Raw genomic sequence first — 22,956 nt, 5'->3', positions numbered from 1 at the left:
GGTTATTAAGTGACGCCTCTTGACAATGCTCCACCCGATCTGGGAATCATCTGATTATCGATTATTGATTTGAAATATTTAATTTAAAAGGAAGAATCTCTTTATAATATGATTATGATTGTAATGTAATATAATCGCTTTAAAATTAAATAATATCAAGTAGTAATTGGCCAATAATACAACGGGCTTGTGTTGGTCATAGCCTTCCAACATGGTAGAAAGTGGTTCTTATTTTTAAATCATTGTCATTTCGTGCTACAGCCGAGGGCTTTGATTTCGAAATAAGAAATACTTGTCTATTACATAGAGATGTGTACATTGAATTAGAATCTAAAGGTCGGTACATGCTACAGCCGTGGGCCGTTGGAGACTGATTCAATTGTACGAAATGTTGGGTTAGACTTGACTTAGAATATTGAGTTTGTCGTGCCACAGTCATGACTCAATTATTCAAAAGGATAAACTTATATCAGGGAATAACATAAGATGTAATTGACAAGAGTTGTCTGCCTATTGAACATCACATGACGTTTCGTGCCACAACCGAGGTTGTGTGATGGAATGTATTATCCCTATTCCCACTAGCATTATGAATGCTTAATTTTCACTTAGGGGGTTGAAAAATTAGATAAACTAGTGGGAGACACTTATGAATAAAGACCTGTTTCATATAGTGTTTTGAAATGAAATTAAATATTTGCTAAGTGTTGTTATGTGTTTATCATTTACATATTTACTATATTCATCATGTCTTTTGCACTATCACTCCGGAGCATACTCGAAGCTCACAAGTTGACTGGTCCTAATTTAGCTGTTTGTTTTCACTATAACAAGTTGGGGCACTGGAAGAGGAACTGCAAGGTTTACCTTGCAGAATTGAAGAAGAAGGGTAGTGAGACTACCGCTTCTGATTCAGGCATGTTCATGATCGAAGTTAATATGTCACTAGGTCAAATTTCTACTTGGGTATTAGATACCGCCTGTGGTTCTCATATTTGCAATTCGTTGCAAGGACTAAAGGGAAGTAGGACTCTTGAAAAAGATGAGGTGATTCTACGTATGGGCAATGGAGCAAGGGTTGCGGCCATATCTGTAGGATCATTTAGTTTACATATGCCTACGAGCAAGACTATTATTTTGAATAATTCTTATTATGTTCCCTCTATTGTGAGGAATATTGTTTCTATTCCTATGTTGGATGTGGATGGTTTTTCATTTATTATTAAGAATAATGAATGTTCTATCCTTAGAGATAATGTTCTTTTTGGACGTGGCATTTTAAATAATGGTCTGTATATATGTGACGTAGAGCATGATTTACTTTAGATTGAACAAACTAATAAAAGAAAATGAGATGATGAAAATCTGACCTATTTATGGCACTGTAGGCTAGGTCATATTAGTGAAAATAGAATACGGACATTGCATAAGGAAGGGTTACTTGACCCCTTTGATTTTGAATCATATCCTACATGCGAGTCTTGTCTATTGGGTAAAATGACCAAATCTCCATTTAGTGGACATGGAGAGAGGGCTGCAGATTTGCTAGGATTGGTACATACAGATGTATGTGGACCAATGTCTACACAAGCCATGGGTAGATTTTCGTACTTCATTACTTTCATAGATGATAGATCTAGATTTAGATATGTGTATTTAATGAAACACAAGTCTGAAGCCTTTGAAAAGTTCAAAGAATATAAACATGAAGTGGAGAAACAAACCAAACACAGTATTATAACTCTTCCATCAGATCGAGGTGGTGAATACTTGAATGGAGAGTTTCTAGATTATCTCAAAGAAAATGGTATAGTCTCCCAGTGGACTCCTCCTTATACTCCACAGTTAAATGGGGTATCTGAAAGGAGAAATCGAACTTTGTTAGACATGGTTCGGTCCATGATGAGCTATGCGAATCTTCCAGTATTCCTATGGGGTTATGTATTGGAAACCTCAACATATTTACTGAATAAGGTGCCTTCCAAATCTGTTCCTCAAATACCATATGAGATATGGAAAGAAAGGAAACTGAGTCTTAAACACGTTAAGATTTGGGGATGTCCAGCTTAAGTCAAGAAAGTTGACCCAGATAAGCTGGAATCTCGATCCGTAAAATGTAATTTTGTGGGATATCCTAAAGAGACTTTGGGGTATTACTTCTACACCGATCATCGGGTGTTTGTTTCCAGACATGCTACCTTCTTGGAAAAGGAGTTTATCCTTGAAGGAAATAGTGGGAGCAAAATTGAACTTGATGAAGTTCAAGAAGCACAAACTACTAAGGATCAAGTGGAAACACCTGTTTAGATTAAACAACCTTCTGTGGAACAGCCCATTCGTAGGACAGGGAGGGTGTCTCGCCAACCTGAGAGGTATTATGGCCTTGTCATTGAGAATGTCAATGAGTTTTCAATCATTGATGATGTCGACCCTGTGACCTATAATGAGGCTATGAGTAGTGTTGACTCAGAGAAATGGCATAGTGCCATGAAATCTGAAATGGAATCTATGTATATCAACCAAGTATGGACCCTGGTTGAGGAATCTGAAGGTGTTAAGCCTATTGGGTGCAAGTGGGTATACAAAAGAAAGATTGGAGCAGATGGCCAGGTGGAGACCTATAAGGCCAGGCTCGTGGCAAAAGGATTCAAACAAAGGCAAGGGATTGACTTTGATGAAACTTTTTCACCTGTAGCCCTGTTAAAATCAATTCAGATTTTGCTTGTGATTGCTGTCTACTACGACTATGAGATTTGGCAAATGGACGTGAAAATGGCCTTCCTCAATAGGGAACTTGAGGAGGAAGTGTATATGACACAGCCAGAGGTCTTTCTTTCCAAGGGAAATGAACACCTAGTGTGTAAGCTGTTGCGAACCATATATAGTTTAAGGCAAGCTTCTCGTAGATGGAACATCCGTTTTGATGAGACAATCAAAGAGTTTGGTTTTATCAAAAACATAGATGAACCATGTGTCTACAAGAAGGTTAGTGGGAGCGCGGTAACATTTCTTGTATTGTATGTGGATGACATACTTCTTATAGGAAATGATATACCGATACTACAATCAGTCAAAGTATGGCTATCAAAGAACTTCACCATAAAGGACTTGGGAGAAGCATCCTACATTCTCGGTATGAAGATCTATAGAGATAGATCAAGAAGAATGATAGGTCTTACCCAGGGTACATACATCTAGAAAGTGCTTAAAAGGTTTAGCATGGAAAACTCTGAAAGAGGTCTCATACCGATGAGCCATGGAGTGTCCTTTTCCGAAAAAATGTCTCCTAAGACATCTGAGGAAAGAGAGCGTATGAGTAAGATTCCTTATGCTTCAGCAATAGGATCTATCATGTACACGATGTTGTGTACAAGGCCTGATGTTGCTTATTCAATTAGTGTGACGAGCAGATATCAGTCCAATCCAGGTGAAGACCACTGGAAAGCAGTGAAAAACATCCTTAAGTACTTGCGAAGTACTCAGGACATTTTTCTTGTTTTTGGTGGTGAATCTGAGTTGAAAATAGAGGGTTATACTGACTCTAGTTTTCAATCAGAAAGTGATAGCAAATCCATGTCAGGGTACGTGTTTACTCTGAATGGTGGTGCGATTAGTTGGAAGAGTTCCAAACAATCTACAACGGCTGACTCCACAGCGGAAGCAGAATATATAGCTGCAAGTGAGGCTGCAAAAGAAGCCGTTTGGATGAGGAAATTTGTTTCTGAGTTGGGAGTTGTTCCTAGAGTTGAAGAGCCTATTGTGTTGTATTGTGATAACAACGCAGAAATAGCACAAGCCAAGGAACCTAGGTCTCATAGAAATTCCAAACATGTCCTGCGGCGCTTTCATCTAATTAGGGAGATTGTTGAAAGAGGAGATGTCAATGTCGAGAGAGTTGACACACATAACAACGTAGCAGACCCACTCACAAAGCCACTTTCTCAGAGTCACTTTGATCGTCATAAAGACAAGATGGGTATTAGGTACCAGAGTGATTGGCTTTGGTACAAGTGGAAGATTGAAAGAGATATGTTCTAAGTCCAATCATGTATGAGGATTTAGGAATAACTTTTATGTAATCTGTTTTGATTTCATTGATATTAATAAAAGACTTGTTTTGTTTTTATTGCGGGCTCTATCTATTTAAATGTTTAAATAAGATATACCACAGTTTAGAGTAAAGCTTTTTATGGATTGTAATGAGATCATAATAATGAGACCTAAAAGATGGTAACTCTAAACTTAAATAGTTCCTGGTCGTAGGATTACTAACTGGTAATTAATAATCCGCAAAGATCGGTACATACTATGCTTGCTTCATTATGAAGGATGTCTGTTCTCATAGACATTTGTGTGGTGATACTATAGCTAGTATGCAGGTGCTTATTATAGAATAAGTTCACTGAACATGACTCACACAGCTGAACAACTGATGAAGTTTACTCAAGTGTCAGCAGTTGTTCACATAGTGATAGTTGTACAAGTATCCTTAGACTTGAGGTCATCATAGTCATCTTGTGTACACTGAACTATGCTTTGATTTAGTTCTTAGTCTCAAGGGACAATTATAAGGGCTCTACTGGGTATAGGAATTTGTACACGAAGATAGTGTATGATCAATAAAGGATCTACCCCTTCCAGTGAAGCAAGAGAATGTTTAATGTTGATCCACTTATGCTAGTTCAGGAATCTCTGGCCAGAGTAAATGAAATTAGAAAGGAGTTTCTAATTTACATTAAATAGAACTAAGCATAGTGAATGGGAAAGCAAGTGATTAAATAAGATAGGCTTGACACAAGTTCCATGCCTTGTATTTAATCGTGACATTGCAGGGTAGAAGGAATTGATTATACGGTAACTACTCATTGAATAGGTTCTTGGTATTCTAAGCAGTGAATTCCTATTATCCGGATAGTCGCGATATGCTGAGAAGTATCCCTCATGATGTAGAATAAATATGATTAATTAATTAATCATATTTAATGAATTAGAGAATTTATATAAATAATGATAAAATAGTTTTATTATTATTTATTTCTACTACCGGCTTAATATTGAACCTACAGGGTCACACCATAAAAGAAAATGATTTAATGGTGGAGGAATTAATTAATAATGGCTGATAATTATTTATTTATAAAATAAATAATTAATTGGCAAATTTAATAATTGATTAAATGAGATTTCTTTGATTATAAATTAATTAAGAAAAGGTTCTTAATATTATTAATTAAGAATTTAATTTTTGGAAATTAAATCAAGTGAGAGAATTATTTCTAAAGAGTTTAGAAAAAGGATTAATAATTAAAAGGTGTTTTAATTATTAGTGAGAATAATAAAGGGTTAATAATAATAATATTTTATGGGAAAATTTTTAGTTGAAAATTTTGCATATAAATATACTATTATAGACCCTATTTTTGCCTCAACCAAAAAGATTTACAAAACCCTAATTCTCTCCATCTCCTCCTCCTTCATGACATCATTTTCTTGGTGGATACCGGTGGAGTGCTTCACACTTGAGGAGCAGCTGCTAAGGATCTCCGTTCATCATTTTTGGATCGCCATTAAAGACCTCCATCTTTCTATTAACGTAAAGCTTCTTAAGGTAAACATACTGAACTACGAATTAAATATTATTTTTCGCATGGATCCTGCGGAGGGTTTCAGTTTTTTTTAAGATTTAAATTTACGTTTTCACTGCGTTTATGTGCTAAAAACCCTTCATCGACTTCGTCGATAGAAATATTATTCTTCTTCAATCGTCTAGAAGATTTCTCCATTTTCTTCAATCATCCTCGAGATTCTTTTAGGTTAAAGAACCCATTTTAAACTTTAATAATTCCATAAATTGAATAAATAACGTTTCCACACGTTGATTCGATTGTTGATACTATTCGACAAGGTTAGCACTCTTCTTTCGAGATTTTGTTTTTACACTTCTCCGTAGTAACGACTCTACTTGGCCCTCCGAATTAACAATACTGAGTTGAATCAAGTATTCTTCCGGGTAATCTAATACTTATAACAACAAGAACTCAAATAGTAATTTGACAACCAAGTTTTAAAAATCATTTTGTGTAAAGATCTTTTAGAAATTCTGTTAAGAAAGTCTTTTTCGAAAACTTGTTTTAGAATTCTGAAAATCGAACATCTGGTCGTCCTTACTATATGAGTTGGTTGCTGTTCTCCTCAACTATATCAAGATATCTAATTGATAAATCGACCACCTAAGGGTCCATTCACTTCAGTATATCTTCTACCCCTTGTTGGGTTCATTTCGCCTTCATTAGTCGGAAAAAACTTCATTAACTGCTGCATACTATTTCATTCATAGCTCTAACTCCAATGCTGACATCTGGTACTATCTTTGATGTTTTCATCATCGTTCTTGATGTCATATTTACAACCAGTTACCACAATTCAACATTTTGTTTGTAAATAAAAGCATATCTTCTTGTTAATCTTCAGTATATCTAATAAGTTAGATATCATTCCTTGCACGGCCCCCGAAAAGTGATAAGAAGCTTCTTGCCACAGTGGTGCCTTCAAACTTGCGACGTTGGTTCTTCGTTTGCTTCCATCAACTTCTTCACTCCATCCTGAAGCTTAACCTGCTACGCTATTCTAAGTTGGTTCATCCGGAAACTCATCTATCTTTTCTTATACGAAGTTCTCATGCGAATCAATCTCCTTTTTCTTTAAAACAACATAAAACCAGGGTAATTTACCCATTCTCTGTCGAGCTGTCGACTCTTCATAATTATAGGATCTAGGAACTCAATATATCTCTAGCGTCAATATATTCTCCTTCCACTTATCTTAACAATATCCTATCTTACTAATTCATATCGGATCCGCTAATCTTAATTCACACTCAACTTGAACTCAAAATGAGTATACTTAGGGTTTTCATTATCTTATAAGACCTGTCAATCCTATCTTACTTCCACCTATTCTTATTTCAGGGACCAATAACATGTGGCTCTGATGCCAACTGTAACACCCCCAAATCCGGGGTCAGGATTGGGTGTCACTTTAACAACTTTAAATAATATGAACCTGTATATGAAAACAAATATATAGATAACCCCTCATTATTCCGGATCACTTACAGGTTATGGTATGAAACAAGAATCTAACCTTCTAAAATTACAATAACTAAATACAATTTTATTACCTCTTTACTAACTTCCTTGTATTATTCACTATAACACCTCCAAATCCCCTTCAGCTGGAATCTCTTCACTTTTTCTATCTATTAAATGCTATTCACTTTTGCCCTCCTTTGATACTGAAAGAAATAAGAGTTCACAAAGCAGGAGTGAGCCAAAAATGCCCAGCAAGTATCATAAATGGTTTCCTAGTATCAGATCAAAGAAACATCTGGAAACGATTGATGACTGATTTCAAGACATCTTTATTTATTTAAAATAGTTGAGCGAACAAATCAATGGCCCTCATTGGCCTTTAATCATAAATCACATTTTTCTGTAAAAGAACAGTGAACGTTTCAATGCTTCATCCCTTTGAATAAAATCTTTGTTTGATTTTGTAATTAGAAACTATTCAAGAAGGAATGATGTTAATGGCGATCAACATTAAATTAGACTAGACACTAGAAACCAACATATGCACTATAACCTGCTGATCAGTCAGTATATAGTGCATATTTATACCCAACTGCATATGGGGTATGTGGCGCCCTCCAAACCTGGGTCAGAAGTTTGGGGTCCACACACACACCTTATTTATAACCTGCTTATAACAATAATAAAGATAATAATAATATGTAGTGACCCTACTTACCAACTATCACGGACCGCAACAGGTTAAAGTATGCACACAAGCCACACACAAATTTTATATTACAAATGTCCAAATCCCAACTATTCAAACTCAAAACTGATATTAAATATTATTACAAACTTTTACAAACTTAAACTATCTCAAAAGATGCCTACTAGCTTAACTCGATCAACCTGAACCCCTAGCTCTCGCACTGGACTTTGGATCCTCGCTACCAACTGGTTCCTTCTTAACTGGAAAAGAACATAAACACCATCGCACAAATGAGCTAACTAGCTCAGCAAGTCATAATGACAAAACTGAGAATAATGATCATCAAGTGAAAAGGGTTATGATATCAAGTGAACAATGAATTATGATTTAGAATTGGATATTATATTTTCATTTTTAAGAAAACCAAGGTTAGGCTGCTGATCAGTCACGCACTAACCCCGAGCAAAGCACACAACACTACTCTAACTACTGGATCCAAGGCACACATTGGCCTAACTAGACCATTAATATGGTCTGACCACGAATCTGGTCCATAATTTTATAAAAAAAACAATCAAATTCTAACATAATAACTGAATAAACAATGCAAAGCAATAAACAGAATCATAAACAACAGAATCTTTACAAGGGATCAGTATGGCAATTTCAAAGCTTGACAGTTAAGTAATAAAAGAATTGGATAACAAAGGAATCAATATTTCAGGGTTACCAGGAATTGGTCTTTCGAAGCATAAGGTACAATGGTTTGAATATGTAAGTAATTCGATTCAGTGTTTGGTATTTAGTTTGTATGTATTTGTGGAGTAATATCGTATATTTGGGTTTCGTATTTGGGTGTACAACAATCAACGGTTTACAAAGAACAAGGTTTACGGTTCAAGATCAATAACTGGAATCAGGGTTTTGGGTTCAGTGCTTCAAAGCACTTACAATATAAAACAGGACTATCAATCAACTACAATATATCTCGAGAAAGTTCAGAGCACTTGTCTGGTATTAGCTTGCTATACTTCTCTAACTTCCAATCACAACCGCCTACTCCTCGACAATCTGTTTCCCTTTCCTACGTCTTGCCTCTTCTGCTCACATATCATAAGCATCTATCAATACTCAGCTTATACGATTCTATTCGATACACACTTCTATTCGATACACACTTCTATCTACACTTCGTTTCACCCAAATCTGATTAACGGATTGAAAGTTACCCTATAGACAAGTAAACATCGAACATATAGATCGACAGTCAAACAACAAGTCACATATAACACATAACATGTCAAATAATCAATGACATATCATTTATAAAGGAGTCTCGGGTCATAAACAGGCTTTCGTGTATTTAAAATGATTTTAAAACCATTTTTCGGTATTAAAACGGGTCGTTGGATCAATTTTAAAGTAATAAACGTGGTACGGTTGGCCAATTATGGCTTTAAAATAATTTTATAATAATTATTGAGCCTTGAAACCAGTTAAAATAATATTTTAAAGCTCGAAACTATTTTTCGGAATTTTGAAATCATTTTTAAATAATTAAATCTAATTAAATAATTAATTAAAATCAGTTAATAATTAATTAAATCAATTAATCAATTAATTTTCGAATTAATTGACCAATTAATCAATTAAATATTAACTGAAATTAATTAACTAATTAATTCAGATTTATTTTTGAATTAAAAATAATTTTTGGAATTAAAATAATGATTTTTGTAATTAAAATAACCATTTTCAGAATTTTTGGAAATTAAAAACAATTTTTAAAATGATTTTATAAAAGAAATCCTATTTTTGAAAATTAATAAAACATAAATACTTTTTTTACCAGTTTTGTAAACAGAAATCTTGTTTTTAAAAACTTTTTAAAACACTGGGACTACTTTGCAATAACACAGAAAGGTCAGCATTTTTGCCATCCCCTTCACCACGTCGTCGGCGCAGCCATTGGCGGCGAATCGAAGCTTTCTGGCGAGTCTAATAATAGTCCAGAACACGACCAAACAAATGGGGAAACGTAGATTCCATCAAACAAGCTGTAAATCGATCTTAATAATCCGAGGAAAACTCGCCGCCGACGAGTTTATATAAAATCCGGAGAAACTTCAAATGAAAACTCCGTTCGATCCAGGAATCGTATGATAATGTGCTATATATGAATAGATTGCAAATTTCAAGGGGAACCAAACCCACTCCTTTATAATATCTAATAATCCCTAAATAAGAAACCCTCAAATTCAATCAAGAACATTCAAACGAATATAAACCCTAATTATACAATTCGAGAATCAAACCCTAATTTGAACATGTTATTGAACTCCAAATCGAACATATGACATAGCAAAATGATCAGGAAGAAAAGATCTACAACATGCAAGCATCAAATCATCCAAACAATAGCTCGAACAAAAATTCATACTTTTAACTCTTAATAATTCGAATATAAATCAGTTTATAGGAAATTACCCTTTGATTCTAGGTTGAAATTGATGGCAGAATCAGATAGGAAATTTTTCAAGCTTCGATTCGAGTATATGCACGCCTTAATCCGATATCGATAACGCCTCCGAATTTGTGTTTTATTACGAAGAACAGTTTATAATTATAGTATTTTCTCTGTAAAAACTCTGTAAATACTGTTTGCAAATGATTTCTGGTACGAAATAAAATACGGTAAAGGCTATTTATAATTACGGAAAATTAATATCCCGTTGGATCATTCCAGATACAAAATGGTACATTCATTTATAAAAACTGATCCAAACGGTACCGGTTTTCAGGATAATTATCCAAACCAGTACAATTTGTACTGCGGTCTTGGTCTCAGCGCCTGGTTACACGTATTACAAGGTGATAATTGTGATAGTTTAATAAAAAGATCCCGTTTATCGAAAATATGAGTTTTATCGATTTACCCAAACGAATAATGTATCGAAAATGTTACGCCGGGACCCGCGCAGGACAAACCGTACGCCGGATCGAAAAGTCGAAACATGGAAAATGCTTGTAATATTGCAATTAGGTTAGGAAGGAGTTATCGGAAGAGTTTCGGGCTATAAAAACATAAAAACTGATGACGTCGGTTGGTTCCCGATTGTATAAAATAGTTTTTAAATACTCGGAAAAAGATTTTATAAAATCCATATATTTCCTATAAAATCACAAATCAACATAAAAATAAATAGGAAGATATGACAATTATCTATATTTTATTTTGGACATATAAAAATTAAAATACTCAATTAATATTATTTTTAAACATCCAAACACATATAACACTTAACAAATAATTCACAGAATAGATACTGAACATACATAATAATTATCTATTAGCAAAAATAATTACACGATATATCCCGGATATTACATCCTTCCCCCTTAAAAGGATTATGTCCTCAGAATCTCCTAAGAAAACAAAAGAGGGTACTTTTCTTTCATATCACTTTCTAGCTCCCAGGTTGTCTCTTCAACCTTTGGGTTTCTCCACAATACTCTTACTAACTTTACCACTTTATTTCTCAATACTTCCTCTCTTTCCTCTAGAATTTCTATCGGACTCTCTATATATGACAAATCTGCCTGAAGCTCTATTGGCTCATATTCTATTACATGCCTAGAGTCTGGATTATACTTCTTAAGAATCGATACATGAAAAACATTGTGAATGTGCTCTATGTGCGGAGGTAACGCCAACTCGTAAGCTACTTTGCCAATGCGCTTTAAAATCTCAAAAGGTCCAACGTATCTTGGGCTCAGTTTTCCTTTCTTTCCAAATCTCGTTAATCCCTTCCATGGTGATACTTTCAGTAATACCAAATTTCCTTCATCGAATTCCATATCTTTTCTTGATTGATCTGCATACTTCCTTTGACGATCTTGTGCTGCTATCAATCTCTTCTGGATAACTTTAACAACTTCCTTCATCTGCTGTACTAATTCAGGTCCAAGTATTTTGCGGTCTCCTACCTCGTCCCAATACACTGGAGATCTGCATTTGCGTCCATAAAGGGCTTCATAGGGTGAAATCCCAATACTGGCGTGATAACTGTTGTTATAAGCAAATTCTACCAGGGGTAAATGCTCGTCCCAACTTCATTTGAAATCAATAGCACAAACACGTAACATGTCTTCGATTGTCTGGATCGTTCATTCACTCTGGCCATCCATTTATGGATGGTAAGCCGTACTCATATTCAGTCTCTTTCCCAGACATTCTTGAAAACTCTTCCAAAATCTTGAATTAAATCTTGGATCTCGATCGGATACGATAGACACAGGAACTCTATGAAGAACTATGATTTCTTTCAAGTATATATGGACTAACTTGTCGAGTGAAAATCTTTCATTTATAGGCAGAAAATGAGCTGACTTGGTAAGTCTATCCACTATAACCCAGATGGCATCATGATTAGCTTTTGTCCTTGGTAATCCAACTATGAAATCCATGGCAATATGCTCCCACTTCCACTCTGGAATCTCCAATGGCTGTAGCAATCCACTTGGTCTCTGATGCTTTGCTTTAACTCTCTGACATGTATAACATCTACTAACCCATTCCGCAATTTCCCTCTTCATATCTGGCCACCAATAATTTTCCTTTAAATCTCTTTATATTTTGGTACTCCCTGGATGGATTGAATACCTTGAACTATGAGCTTCCTGTAAAAGTTCATTCTTCAACTCCGTTATTGGTGGAATCCAAATTCTAGAAGAAAACCTAAGAATACCTTGATTGTCCTTTTGCGTGCACAATTCTTCACCAACCAAACGATTTATGTTCTGATCCATTACTTCTTCTTGACACTTCTTTATCTTCTCTAACAACTCCGGTTGGAAAGTCATACTATACACTTTTGCTTCATCAGGCTTGCAAACTCTAATCTCCAATTCCATTTTCTGAAATTCCTTATATATTTCTTCGGGTACTGATAACACATTTAACTTTTCCTTCCGACTCAACGTGTTCGCTATAACGTTCGCTATACCGGGATGATAATTAATTATACAGTCGTAATCCTTGATCAATTCTAACCATCTCCTATGTCTCATATTAAGCTCCTTCTGTGTGAATATGTACTTCAAGCTTTTATGATCCGTGTAAATCTCGCATTTTTCTCCATATAGATAATGTCTCTAAAATTTCAAAGCAAAAACTATGGCTGCTAGCTCCAAATCATGAGTAGGATATTTCTGTTCGTGTGTTTTCAGTTGCCTTGCCGCATACGCAATCACCTTATCGTGCTGCATCAGAACACATCCGAGTCCTTTATGAGAAGCATCGCTATAAATTACGAAATTTCCTTGATCATCTAGAAGTGACAAAACAGGTGTCGTGATTAATCTTTGCTTCAATTCCTGAAAACTTTCTTCACATTTATCGTTCCATATAAACTTTTCATTCTTCCGTGTAACCTTTGTCAATGGTGTTGCAATCCTTGAGAAATTTTGAATGAATCGACGATAATATCCCGCTAATCCCAAGAAACTTCTTACCTCTGTTGGTGTTCTCGGTATTTCCCAATTTGTAATTGCTTCAATCTTTGCTGGGTCCACTTTGATTTCTTCATTACTGACTATATATCCTAAGAACTGAACCTCCTGTAGCCAAAATTCACACTTCGAGAATTTAGCATATAACTTCTTTTTCCTTAAAATCTCCAAAGCTGTTCTTAAATGTGCTACATGATCCTCTTCTGTCTTTGAATAAATCAAAATGTCGTCTATAAACACATTAACAAACTTGTCCAAATATTCCTTAAAAATTCTGTTCATCAGGTCCATAAACGCTGTCGGGGTATTGGTCAATCCAAAAGACATTACTAAAAATTCATAATGTCCATACCTCATCCTGAAAGCTGTCTTTGGTATATCTTCTGGCTTAATCTTTTGTTGATGATATCCCGATCTTAAGTCGATCTTGGAGAAGTACTTGGCTCCCTTCATTTGGTCAAACAAATCATCAATTCTGGGTAACGGATACTTATTCTTGATTGTTAGCTTGTTCAACTCCCGATAGTCGATGCACAGTCTCATGCTTCCATCCTTCTTCTTGACAAACAATACCGGTGCACCCCACGGGGATACACTAGGTCTGATTACTCCTTTTTCTAACAACTCTTGCAATTGCTTCGCTAGTTCCTTCATCTCAACGGGCGCCATTCTATACGGGGCCTTGGATACTGGTTCTGTTCCAGGTGCTAAGTCGATTGCAAACTCAATTTCTCTATCTGGAGGAAGTTCTGGTAACTCATCGGGAAACACGTCTGAAAATTCATTAACTACTGCAATATCTTTAAGTTTCGCTGACTCCTGACTTCTATCAATCACATATGCCACGAAATGCTCGCATCCTTGTCCTAGTAACTTATTGGCTTAAATCATCGTTAAGAACTTCTGTGCTTGCTTCCGGCCCTTGAACGTAACTATCCTTTTGTCTGGAGTCTTCACCATTACATTCTTATTTCGACAATCTATCTGGGCATCGTGCTTAGATAACCAATCCATTCCTAAGATAACCAATCCATTCCTAAGATAACGTCAAATTCTCCTAACTTAAATGGTATCAAATCTGCACAAAACTTACTACCGGAAATCTCAATTTTACAATTCCCACAAACTTGATTAACAAATACACGTTCTTGATTTGCTAATTCCACAGTCATTATTTCATTTAGATACTCAACTGGACAATTTAACTTACTAACAAAATCTTGAGAAACAAATGATCGAGTTGCTCCCGAATCTATTAACACTTTGGCACATAAAGAATTAACATTAAGCGTACCTGCCACGATATCAGTATCCTGGAGAGTGTCCTTCACAAACATATCAAAAACTCTATCCCTTGGGGTCTAATTCACTGCTGGAGTAGATCCCATAATTCTCAATGCATTACTAACTGGGGCTGGTGTCTTGTAATCCCTGGCTATATGTCCTGGCTTTCCACATTTAAAGCACGTAAATCCAATGGCTAGAACCTTCACTACTGGATTCCGGATAGGCTGATCCTTGTTTGCTGGCTGATTTTGGCATTCCCTCGAATAGTGCCCTTTCTGGTTACACTTGAAACAAACTACATTCAACTTGTTACAGACTCCTCCACGCTTCTTCCCACATACCTGACAATCTAGAAAAGTTAACCTTAACTGATTCGGTCACATTGGCTGGATGGTTGCCCTGGCCTCCGTCGCCTGCATTTTGGCTTCTGAAGTTAAAATTTCTCCCTGGCTGAAACTTGCCCTTCTTAAAATTTGGAAACTTCCTTGGTTGTGACTGACCTTCATTCCCTTCAGACTTTCTCTTCTTACTTTCCTTCTCCTTCTGTGACATCTCACTCTCTGTCTCTGCAATCATGGCTTTCTGTACCACTCATGCATAAGTATCCAACTCAAAAATGGCTACCTTCCCTCTGATCCATGGCTTCAGACCTTGCTGGAATCTCTTAGCCTTCTTTTGATCAGTATCCACATATGATGGCACATACCTTGACAACTCTTCAAACTTACTCTCATAATCCGCCAGCGATATATTTCCTTGCTTTAACTCTAAAAACTGTAGCTCCATCTGATCCTGAACAAACTGGGGAAAATATTTGTCTAAAAACAATTCCTTAAACCTTTCCCAAGTAATAACATATGTTCCTTCCAATGTCTTCACAGTTTCCCACCAATAGGTGGCTTTATTCTTCAAATAATAGCTTGCAAACTCAACCTTCTATTCTTCCTTTACTTTCATTAAAGCAAATGACTTCTCTATTTCCTTTAACCAAACATTTGCTTCAATCGGTTCTAAGGAACCCTTGAATTCTGGTGGGTTTACTGCCTGAAAAATTTTGAAAGTTACCTGGGGATTGGTTTGTCTTTGTTGTTGTTGTGCCAGTTGAACTGTTTGTTGGGCCAAGATTTGGAGAATCTGAGTTATTGCTGGGTCTATGGGTCCTGGGTTCACATTCTGGTTTGTATTATCTTGGTTGTTATTGTTGTTGTTGTTGGTTTCTTCATTCTGGGTGTCGGTGCGGGTATTTCTTCTGGGAGGCATTTTTCTGTAAGGAATCAAACAACTTATTTAGCTTTTAAATCAAATCCTTTGCATAAAAGAAAAGTTTTGGTAAAACAGAAATATCTCTTTTTGAAAACAGTTGTAATAGTTGAACTAAGTAAATTGCATGCTTCTTTACAGAATATAAACAGTTATGGGAATAGGGTACATGGTATCACAGGGGTATAACTGGTGCAATAAAGAAGGTAAAGTAAAATAGGTGTAGTAAAATAAATGACAATGCTGGAAAGGAAAAGGTACTTATATATATATAGATCAAAAGTTTTAGGTAGTACAAGCGTAAAGACGCTTCGGAAGTAAAAGAAAAAGGGTACAATAACCTACTCACTAGTCAGCAGATCTAGTCTATAAATACAACCCAAAAGTCTACTGATACATACTACACACTATTGTACATACTACACAACCATAACAGCTCTGATCATCTTCTCCATCTCTGGATCTCTGGCTCAACTCCAAGGAAACTCTAGTCCTCCTAGCCTCTGTAAGTCCTCCATCACTTCACTAGCCCATCCCATAAGTGCATCAGGGCCTCGGCCAGGTAGGGTATCTCCATGTAGCCTAGCCTCAAGAATCCTCTATGTTACATGGATCTCCTCTCGGAGCTCCCTCACACTACGATCAACATCTGTAGTCCTGATGATATGCTGCAGCTTTCGGATCTGGGCCAACACGGAATCACGCTCCAACAAAAGAGCCTCATACCGGTAATAAGGAATTGGATGCAATGTAGACTGGAATGGGGCACTCATAACTGAATGCCCAGTGGAATATGAATTAGGTGGTTGGGGTCCTCTGATAGGTGGCCTCATGCAAGAGGGTGGAATAGCCTACAGTGGTATGGGCTGCAACACAGGTGGTGATAGAATAGCCAACACTGGTGGAACAACAGGACGTGGATCTGAAGATGGTACTCCAACTGAAGGCTCTAAGTGATCAGCTGATACGGGGATGAAAGAGTCAGCCATCGCTGTTATCTGAAATCATATCACAATATAAGAATCTCGAACCACGACGCGAATCATACTAATACCTATTATACCATAGCACTCAACCTCTCGACATTCTATTTTTCTATTTCTTACTTCTGATCCTAACCCTCTACCCATTCCCGTCAACCTAGGCTTGTGTCAGTGACTTATAACCTGTAGTTCTGATACCAAACCTGTGGCGCCCTCCAAACCTGGGTCAGAAGTTTGGGGTCCACACACATACCTTATTTATAACCTGCTTATAACAATAATAAAGATAATAATAATATGCAGTGACCCTATTTACCAACTACCACGGACCGCGACAGGTTAAAGTATGCACATAAGCCACACACACATTTTATATTACAAACGTCAAAATCCCAACTATTCAAACTCAAAACTGAGTATTAAACATTATTATAAACTTTTACAAACCTAAATTATCTCAAAAGATGCCTACTAGCTTAACTCGATTAACCTGAACCCCTAGCTCTCGCGCTGGACTGGGGATCCTCGCTACCAACTCGTTCCTTCTTAACTGGAAAAGAACATAAATAACATCGCACAAATGAGCTAACTAGCTCAGCAAGTCACAATGATAAAACTGAGAATAATGATCATCAAGTGAAAAGGGTTATGATATCAAGTGAACAATGAATTATGATTTAGAATTGGATATTATATTTTCATTTTTAAGAAAACCAAGGTTAGGCTGCTGATCAGTCACGCACTAACCCCGAGCAAAGCACACAGCACTGCTCTAACTACTGGATCCAAAGCACACATTGGCCTAACTTGACCATTAATATGGTCTAACCACAAATCTGGTCCATAATTTTATAAAAAAAACAATCCAATATTAACTGAATAAACAATGTAAAGCAATAAACAGAATCATAAACAACATTGGATGTTCGATAAGGAAATGGTTTCAATCTTTACAAGGGATCAATATGGCAATTTCAAAGCTTGACGGTTAAGTAATGAAAGAATTGGATAACAAAGGAATCAATGTTTCAGGGTTACCAGGAATTGGTCTTTCAAAGCATAAGGTAAAATGGTTTGAATATGTATGTACTTTGATTCGGTGGTTGGTATTTAGTTTGTATGTATTTGTGGAGTAGTATCGTATTTTTGGGGTTCGTATTTGGGTGTACAACAATCAACGGTTTAGAAAGAACAAGGTTTACGGTTCAAGATCAATAACTGGAATCAGGGTTTTGGGTTCAGTGCTTCAAGGCACTTGCAATATAAAACAGGACTATCAATCAATTATAATATATCTGGAGAAAGTTCAGAACACTTTCCTGGTATTAGCTTGCTATACTTCTCTAACTTCCAATCACAACCGTCTACTCCTCGACTATCTGTTTCCCTTTCCTACACCTTGCCTCTTCTGCTCACATATCATAAGCATCTATCAATACTCAGCTTGTACGATTCTATTCGATACACACTTCTATCTACCCTTCGTTTCACCCAAATCCGATTAACGGATTGAAAGTTACGCTATAGACAAGTAAACATCGAACATATAGGTCGACAGTCAAACAACAAGTCACATATAACACATAACACGTCAAATAATCAATGACATATCATTTATATAGGAGTCTCGGGTCATAAACAGGCTTTCGGATATTTAAAATAATTTTTAAAACATTTTTCGGAATTAAAACGGGTCGTTGAATTAATTTTAAAGTAATAAACAGGGTACGGTTGGCCAATTATGGCTTTAAAACAATTTTATAATAATTATCGAGCCTTGAAACCAATTTAAAATAATATTTTAAAGCTCGAAACTATTTTTTAGAACTTTTATATCATTTTTAAATAATTAAATCTAATTAAATAATTAATTAAAATCAATTAATAATTAATTAAATCAATTAATCAATTAATTTTTGAATTAATTGACCAATTAATCAGTTAAATATTAACTGAAATTAATTAACTAATTAATTCAGATTTATTTTTGAATTAAAAATAATTTTTGGAAATAAAATAATGATTTTTGGAATTAAAATAATCATTTTCAGAATTTTTGGAAATTAAAAATAATTTTTAAAATGATTTTTTATAAAAGAAATCCTATTTTTGAAAATTAATAAAACATAAATACTATTTTTACCAGTTTTGTAAACATAAATCTTGTTTTTAAAAACTTTCTGCATTTTTGCCATCCCCTTCACCACGTCGCCGGCGCAGCCATTGCCGGCGACTCGAAGCTTTCCGGCGAGTCTAATAACAGTCCAGAACACGACCAAACAAACGGGGAAATGTAGATTACAACCTTAGGAACTTATTCATGTAATTTATTCCATCAAACAAGCTGTAAATCGATCGTAATAACCCGAGGAAATCTCGACGCCGACAAGTTTATATAAAATCCGGCGAAACTTCAAACGACAACTCCGTTCAATCCAAGAATCGTCTGATAACGTGCTATATATGAATAGATTGCAAATTTCAAGGGGAACAAAACCCACCCCTTTAGAATATCTAATAATCCCTAAATAAGAAACCCCCAAATTTAATCAAGAACATTCAAACGAATATAAACCGTAATTATACAATTCCAGAATCAAACCCTAATTTGAACATGTTATTGAACTCCAAATCGATCATATGACATACCAAAATGACCAGGAAGAAAAGATCTACAACATGCATGCATCAAATCATCCAAACAATAGCTCGAACAAAAATTCATACTTTTAACTCTTAATAATTCGAATATAAATCTGTTTATAGGAAATTACCCTTTGATTCTGGGTTGAAATAGATGGCAGAATTAGATAGGAAATTTTTCAAGCTTCGATTCGAATATGCACGTCTTAATCCCATATCGGTAACGCCTCCGAATTTGTGTTTGATTACGAGGAACAGTTTATAATTATAGTATTTTCTCTGTAAAAACTCTGTAAATACTGTTTGCAAATGATTTCTAGTACGAAATAAAATACGGTAAAGGCTATTTATAATTACAGAAAATTAGTATCCCGTTGGATCATTACAAATACAAAATGGTACGTTCATTTATAAAAACTAATCCAAACAGTACCGGTTTTCGGGAAAATTATCCAAACCAGTACAATTTGTATTGCGGTATTAGTCTCAGCACCTGGTTACACGTATTACGAGGTGATAATTGTGATAGTTTAATAAAAAGATCCCGTTTATCGAAAATACGAGTTTTATCGATTTACCGAAACGAATAATGTATCGAAAATGTTGCGACGGGACCCGCGCAGGACGAACCGTACGCCGGATCGAAAAAGTCGAAACATGGAAAATGCTCGGAATATTGCAATTAGGTTAGGAAAGAGTTCTCGGAAGAGTTTCGGGCTATAAAAACATAAAAACGGATGATGTCGGTTGGTTCCTGATTGTATAAAATAGTTTCTAAATACTCGGAAAAAGATTTTATAAAATCCATATATTTTCTATAAAATCATAAATCAGCATAAAAATAAATAGGAAGAGATGAAAATTATCTATATTTTATTTTGGACATATAAAAATTAAAATACTCAATTAATATTGTTTTTAAACATCCAAACACATATAACACTTAACAAATAATTCACAAAATAGATATTGAACATACATAATAATTATCTATTAGCAAAAATAATTACACGATATATCCCGGATATTACAGGGTACCCAGGAAACTATGGCCTAATAATCAAGGGACCATCCATTTGTGGCCCTTAGGGTCCAGCTCATTCCTGGCCCTCATCGTAACCATCCAGTCTGTGTAGTATTTTGATGTTAAATCACTTTGATTTCAAAACATCCCGATTCCGGGTTCGCAAATAACCCGAAATAATGGGTATTTGCTCAAGAGATCAATCGATAATCAAGGAACAAGATTAAAGAGGTACTTGCATAAATAAGAGTAATTGCAGTAAAATATAAAAACATTTAACTATTTTGAACTTAGAATAGAAATGAAGAAATATTTGCAGTATTTTAGAAGAAAGTTTAGGAATCTTTGCCTCAATTGATAACCCTCTAATCTTTAACTATCTGTCATATCTCACAGTCATGATGTATCTGTATTTTTATTAACAGGTCCTTTGACCTTTCTTGTCAATCACCATTTCAGGTTTATCTCTATTTTGAATCCACTCATTTCATTACTACACGCAATCAGGCTTTACTTCTATAATCTATGTATGACTTGAATGTCTCGCACTATGGGTATCTATCATAAAAGATACCATTCAATTAACTGACAATATATCATTGTCTAGCCTATACGTTTATCTTTATCATCTACCCGCCCGATAATAACAGATAAGGATCACATCTCAATCAGATAACATTTAAAAGACACGTGGATGTCCAATTTATATAACATGTAAACACATAAGGCATGTATCATATTATTCATATAACTCAGAATCACATAATTCATATAGCACATAAATTGAATAGGCAAAAGATAGGTCTCAATACGTTTAGAATTTGAAATCGGGTCAAAAAGAGTATTTTATCGATCAATCACCGGCTCAGAATGATTCATAAAACAAATTCCCTTTTGATATAAAAGAATTTAGGTCTCAAAAATATTTTTAATAGAAGCAGAATATTTTTCTGAGTCTAGAGGCGTTTGTTTCGTATTAAACGGACGAACGGTGTATTTAATATGAATTTTTGAACATTTTTCGGAATTAAAACGGGACTCTGAATCATTTTATAATTAAATTATAGGGTTCAATTTTTGAACATTTTGTGAGTTTGATTTTCAAGAACACGTTGTTTTTAGGGTTTTCTTTGTATTTTCTATATTTTTACTGATTGATTATGAGTATACGAATAAAATGAAATAAGAAATGGGCTATTTATATTTATGGAATATTGGTTCGTGTTGGATCGTATTGGATCGATAAATTAGTTATTTAGCCGCTAAGTAACTACAAAAATGATCTGATTTGATACCCGTATTGGATAATTATCTGAACCGGGCTTCTAATAAAACACTTTATATGAAAGTAATGTAATAATAACATGTCTTTTGAGAATACGGGTTTTGTTGATTTATCGAAATGATTATTGTATCGAAAATCTTGTGCTGGAACGCGCACGGGTCAAACCATATTCCGGATTGAAAAAGTTAAAACACGGAAAATATCTGAAATAAATAGATTAGGTTAGGAAGGAGTTTCAGAAGGGTTTCGGGTTGTAAAAACGTAAAAATGGTTGAAGTGGGACGATTTCCGGATTAATAAAATAGTTTTTTAATTATTAAATTCATAAATCAATATAAAATCATTTAACACTCCAAAATTAACAGAAAAATACCATAATAATCTATATTTTATTCTGGATATAATAAAATTAACATACTTATACTTTACCACATATAAACATTCACATATCAACACCAATCATTAGATAATTTACCAAAAATCACATAATAATCATTTATTTATAAAAATAATCATACGCTATGTCCCGGATGTTACAAGTATGATGGGTGAGTTGAGCTACTTCCTTGGACTACAAGTGAGTCAGAAGCCAGATGGTATCTTCATTTGTCAAATGAAGTACATCAGAGATCTTCTGAAAAAATATCAGTTGAAAGATTCAACACCTGCTAAGACTCCGATGGCAACTACCACATAACTTGATCAAGACAAGTCTGGTATGAAGGTGGACATCATTTATTATCAAGGCATCATTGGATCATTACTCTACCTGACTGCGAGTCATCCAGATATCATGTTTGCTACATGTTTGTGTGCACAGTTCCAAGCTGATCCGAAGGAATCTCATATGATATCCGTCAAAAGAATTTTCAGATATCTAAAGGGTACACCTAATCTAGGTATCTGGTATCCTAAAGATACAGGCTTTGATCTCATCGGCTACACGGATTCTGATTACACTGTTTGTAAGATTGATCGGAAGAGTACTTCAGGAAGCTGCCAATTTCTTGGAAGAAGATTGGTTTCATGGTTTAGTAAGAAGCAGCATTTAGTTTCTATATCTACTGGTGAAGCTGAATACATTACTATTGGAAGTTGTTGTTCTTAAATTCTTTGGATGAAAAACCAGCTCCGAGAGTATGGACTTGATTTGAAGAATATTCCTATCTACTATGATAACA

The sequence above is a fragment of the Apium graveolens genome, chromosome 6, assembly GCF_009905375.1.
Source record: "Apium graveolens cultivar Ventura chromosome 6, ASM990537v1, whole genome shotgun sequence".
In the NCBI taxonomy this organism is placed as follows: Eukaryota; Viridiplantae; Streptophyta; class Magnoliopsida; order Apiales; family Apiaceae; genus Apium; species Apium graveolens.
This window is presented reverse-complemented; position numbering follows the sequence as displayed.